We start from the raw sequence: 6,040 nt of genomic DNA, 5'->3' as shown, positions 1-6,040 counted from the left end.
TTCTGGAACTAACCTATTAACAAGATGCCGAAGTGCAGTTCTCGTTTTACGCTGTTTTTGGTTTCAGAAATCCTAGTAACGAAATATTCTCGGAATCGGACGAAATCAACGCCAAAGTTCCTATTTTCACCGGAAGCATCCAGAACACCCGGGAAGGACCAGAGGGGGGGCACTGGGCCCCCAGACCATAGGCCGGCGCGGCCCAGGCCCTGGCCGCGCCGCCCTATGGTGTCGTCGCCCCTTCGACCCTCCTGCGCCGCCTCTTCGCCTATATAAAGCCTCCGTCGCGAAAACCCTGATACGTTCGACGAAACCCACAGAAACCTTCCAGAGCCGCCGCCATCGCGAGGCCAAGATCTGGGGGACAGGAGTCTCTGTTCCGGCACGCTGCCGGAGCGGGGAAGTGCCCCCGGAAGGCTTCTCCATCGACACCGCTGCCATCTCCACCGCCATCTTCATCACCGCTGCTGCTCCCATGAGGAGGGAGTAGTTCTCCATCGAGGCTCGGGGCTGTACCGATAGCTATGTGGTTCATCTCTCCCATGTACCTCAATACAATAATCTCATGAGCTGCTTTACATGATTGAGATTCATATGAGTTTGTATCACAATTTATCTATGTGCTACTCTAGCAATGTTATTAAAGTAGTTTTATTCCTCCTGCACGTGTGTAAAGGTGACAGTGTGTGCACCGTGTTAGTACTTGGTTTATGCTATGATCATGATCTCTTGTAGATTGCGAAGTTAACTATTGCTATGATAATATTGATGTGATCTATTCCTCCTACATATGCATGAAGGTGACAGTGTGCATGCTATGTTAGTACTTGGTTTAGTCTTTTGATCTATCTTACACTATAAGGTTACTCAAATATGAACATAATTGTGGAGCTTGTTAACTCCGGCATTGAGGGTTCGTGTAATCCTACGCAATGTGTTCATCATCCAACAAGAGTGTAGAGTATGCATTTATCTATTCTGTTATGTGATCAATGTTGAGAGTGTCCACTAGTGAAAGTGTAATCCCTAGGCCTTGTTCCTAAATACTGCTGCGTTACTACTGCTTGTTTACTGTTTTACTGTGTTACTACTACTGCGTTACTACTGCTGCAATACTACCACCATCAACTACACGCCAGCAAGCTATTTTCTGGCACCGTTGCTACTGCTCATATATATTCATACCACCTGTATTTCACTATCTCTTCGCCGAACTAGTGCACCTATTAGGTGTGTTGGGGACACAAGAGACTTCTTGCTTTGTGGTTGCAGGGTTGCATGAGAGGGATATCTTTGACCTCTTCCTCCCTGAGTTTGATAAACCTTGGGTGATCCACTTAAGGGAAAACTTGCTGCTGTTCTACAAACCTCTGCTCTTGGAGGCCCAACACTGTCTACAGGAAAGGAGGGGGAACGTAGACATCAGTAACCACTACGCAAATCGACTTTAGAGAAAATCGTGGCACCACTAAGTTCATCAAGCATGTCATCTAAACGCGGAATGGGATGGCGGTAACGGACGGTAATGGCATTGATGGGGCGACAATCCATACACATCCGTTGCGTCTCATCCGGTTTAGGCACAAGAATCACGGGAACCGCACAAGGGCTAAGGCTTTCGCGGACGTACCCTTTGGCGAGGAGATCTTGAATTTGGCGTTGGATCTCCTTGGTCTCTTCGGGGTTGGTGCGGTAGGCGGCACGGTTTGGAAGTGGAGCGCCGGGTATGAGGTCGATGCGGTGTTCTATGCCTCGGAGTGGTGGTAGTCCATGAGGGAGCTCATCGGGGAAGACGTCTTGAAATTCCTGCAAAAGAGACAACAAAGACGGAGGAATGTTGGTTAAGTCGTTAGTCGCCGATGAGGGTCCCTTGCATATGAGCACATAGTGCAATATGGTGGATGGGTTCTCTTGGAGCTCTCTCCACTCACTCTTGGTGGCTAGAAGGACACTCTTGGACTCACTCATGTATGGCTTGTGGCGCTCACTCTCTTTGTGGTGGGTCGCTCCCTCTCCTCTCATCTCACTATGGTGGGTGCGGAGTTGTGCCCTCGCTAAAGCCTTCGCATTATCCGCGATGATTTGGCTAGGAGTCATCGGGCGCAACTCGAACTTCTTGTCGTTGACCTTGAAGGTGTATGTGTTGGAGAGTCCATCATGTATAGCCTTCTTGTCATATTGCCAAGGGCGGCCAAGCAACATGTGGCACACCGTCATGGGTACCACGTCACACTCGATAGTGTCCTCATAAGGTCCAATCTTGAAAGTGACGGTGACGGTATGTTGTATCTTGACGTTGCCCTTGTCACTCAACCATTGGATATGGTAAGGGTGAGGATGCTTGCGGAGAGTGAGGTTGAGCTTCTCACACAACTCGGTGCTCGCAAGGTTATGGCAACTTCCACCATCTATGATGACCTTGATCGACTTGCCACCAATTCCGGCACGGGTTTGGAAGATGTTGCACCGTTGTTCTTCCATAGCATGAGGTTGTGTGGTTAGCACCCTAGTGACCACAAGTGAGGGACTTGGGTCATGCTCACATAAGAGAGGATCTTCTCCACTTTCTTGCTCATAAGCTTCTTCACTTTCCACGGCGGCTTGCACAAGGGCTTCATATTCATCCTCATCAAGCGTCTCGATGTCACCATTCTCCATAGTGATCATAACCTTGGTGTTCTTGCACTCAAACGATTTGTGACCTTGGGTGCCACACTTGAAGCAAGTGACACTAGAGGGTCCCGTGGATGCCTTAGAGGAGGCGGTGGAGGAGACCGTTTGCTTCATGCGACTTTGGATAGTCGGTTTCTTGGATGGTGTAGAGGATGCGTCGGCCTTGGCACTTGTAGCATGAGGAGTTGATGTAGTAGGAGGAGTCGATGTAGCGAGCTTGGAGGAGAAATAGGTCTTGGCCTTGGAGTACTTGATGTCCTCAATCACTTGGCGCTCGGCCTTCGATGCTTGGTGGACCAACTCAACCATGTTGGAGTAGGGTTGGAACTCGACAATCCTCTTGATGGGGTAAGTAAGGCCATTGAAGAAGCGAGCAATGGTTTGTTCCTCGGACTCTTGGATGTTGGCTCGCATCATAGTGAGCTCCATCTCCTTGTAGAACTCCTCAACGGTTTTGGTGCCTTGCTTCAACTTTTGGAGTTTGTTGAAGAGGTCGGTCATGTAGTGCGTAGGGACAAAGCGAGCATGCATCTCTTTCTTCATGTCTTCCCAAGTGTCAATAGGAGGTTCACCCTTTTCTTCTCGAAGAGTGAGGACTTGCTCCCACCAAGTGTTGGCGTAGTCCTCGAACTCAAGAGACGCCATAGCCACCTTCTTGGCACCGGAGTAGTTGTGGATGCGGAATATCTTGTCAACCTTGAGTGCCCATGAGAGGTATGCCTCGGCATCTTCTTCTCCCTTGAACTTTGGCATGGTGAACTTGAGTCTTCCAAACATGTTCTCTTCATCCTCCAAGGTTCTTCTACGAGGAGGGGCGACTTCATCTCTTGCGGCTTGAGGAGGAATAGGAGGTCTTCTACGGCCAACCATAGCATTGGGTTGGCGTTGGAGGTGCACGCTTGCTTCACTTGGTTCACGGTGAGGATGTGGTTGAAGATCTTGTCGCGGTTGAGGACGATGCTCAAGGTTGGGTCTCTCATCTTGATCATGGGGTAGCTCTCCTCGTCCACGTTGATCATGGCGAGGGTGGCGGCGGAGATCTCGCCGAGGTTGATCTTGAGGACCTTGGTCTTGGGGTTGGTCGTCACGCCCATGGTGGGCATGGCGATCCGCTTGGTGACGATCTTGTTGAAGGACTTGGTCTTGTGGAGGACGCTCATGTGGACGAGCATGGCGATGTATTTCTCCACGCCTAGAGTTGGAGCGAGAGTCTTCATGACGAGCATGTGGGCGATGAGGTCGATGATGGTCTTCATGCCTTGAGGAAGAGCTTGAGGACGAAAGGCCACCATGAGAGTAATAGTCTTGTGGCGAGCTTGATGAAGAAGAAGTAGAGCGGTGTCGACGATGACGACCCAAGTTGGTGATGGCGCGCTCGAGGCTATCCATGCGCCGCTCCATGTTGGCATCATTGGCCGCCATTTGGCCATTCAAGTTGTCCGTAGCTTCACGAAGAAGAGCCAAGTCTTGGTTCGCGGCGGAGAAGTTGTGAGCCACCTCATCGTATTGCTCATCAATGCGCGTCTCGAAGAGGGTGAGTTGCTCCTTGAACTCTTGTCGTTGCGTCCATAGGTTGTGTTGAGTAGCCAACCTCTCGGTGTTGCGGAGGATCTCTTCATCCCTTGTGGTATCTCCGTTCCTATCCATGATGGAAAGACAAGAACTATGTTGTGTATGTTAGTGGAAGGAGACTACCTCGCACTCTTACCAAGGTAAGATAGTATTGAGGCAATCCACCAAGCCGAAAGCAAGATCAAGTGTATCAGGAACACACGCAAAACCACACGCAAAAGCTAGCAAATATGGTGTTAGGCGAGTGTTGTGGAAAGCCAAAAGACAAATCCAAGATCGAGTATGTTGTTAAAAGTGGGTGAGGTCCAAAAATCCAAATGTCAATGTGAAGATCACTATAAACACGGAAAAAGTTGTGGAACACACACACGAGATAAGCGGGGTTAGTGCAACCAAAAGTGAGCGGAAAAGTGTATGTATAAGTGCTCGGTGTCACACTAACACAAGGAGAGCCAAAGCTTCGGTTGCAAAAGAAGAGACAACAAGATTCACACGCGGCCTCTCTTCTCGTATCTCTCTTTGCTTAAAAGCTTTTTCTCTTTTGTATATGGTGGCACTTGCACTCGTTTGTATCTTTGGTGGCACGTGGACACTTTTGTATGTATGGGCGTATGGATGTATGGATGTATGGATGTATGGTGCTACTCGCACTCTTTTTGTGTTTTTGGGGCTTTTTCACGCACTATGTTAGCGTTAGCCTCGCTTTTGCTATCTTGCCACACGAGTGTTTGCTTGGATGCCTTACTCAACGCGACACACACACCTCACAATGCGGGGCCACGTGCAATGTCTCGCAACACTAGACAAGCAATGCTCGATGGGATAGATCGCAAAAGGAAGAGGGGTTACAAGGTGAAAGTTGCAAGTTATACCTGCGATGGTGGTGGTGGTGGTGGTGGTGGTGGAGATCGCCGGAAGACGAGGTCGAAGGAGGGCGCGAAGAGGCGCCCGGTCTGGGGGCCGGTTGGACCGGACCTGGGGCCGGCCTGGCCGGTCACACGGCCGGTCGACCGAGTTCTGGGCTGGCCCGGCCGGTCTGCAGCCCGGTTGACCGGATGCTCAACCGGACAGCGCGATTTCTCTCTCCTGTTCTTGAGTCAAACCAAGCCAAATCGACCAAATCGAAGGGAAACGATGGAATTGGAGGCTCAAAGTTGGGGAAATAGTAGATCAAGCACAACAACACCAGATCCACGGACCAAAACCACTCAAAACGCAACCAAATCACAGATCGGTCCAAAGGCAATTTAGGGCTATTTTTGGGGATTTTTGGAAAAATTTCTAGGAATGAAATCGGGTGGGTGGGAGGTCAAATCCGCGGTAACCAAGAGCTGCTGATACCATATGATGAGGTCTAAGACCCCGTGTGTGGCCCGATCTCGCGGATTGACTTCGAAACCAAGGGGAGAGATGGGAGAACGCGAGGAACACGAAGAACACGACGAACACGAGGAACTCCGAGACTCACGCACGCACACCAACCCGATACACCCGATGCTTACCTCCGTGGCTCGATGGACCACGCCAATAGAATCTCCGAGGAAGAGGCCGTGGCAGAATTCCCGGAGAGAGATTGGGGTTGGAGAGGAAGAGCTTGGTGAGGGAGAGAGAGTAACTTGTACTAGAATCTCACTCAACAAGATCAAAGTCAACAACCAAGGTGCCTTGATTACAGAGGGATGATACCCAAGGGAGACTAAGCTCAAAGGTAGGTTTGAGTTCAAAACAAGTCTAAAGAGGTGAAGGGGCGTCTTGGGTGCTTATATAGTCTTACAAGGCGTCACGGGCCGAAAAG

Source organism: Lolium perenne, chromosome 7 (assembly GCF_019359855.2).
Source record: "Lolium perenne isolate Kyuss_39 chromosome 7, Kyuss_2.0, whole genome shotgun sequence".
NCBI classification, from domain to species: Eukaryota; Viridiplantae; Streptophyta; class Magnoliopsida; order Poales; family Poaceae; genus Lolium; species Lolium perenne.
This window is presented reverse-complemented; position numbering follows the sequence as displayed.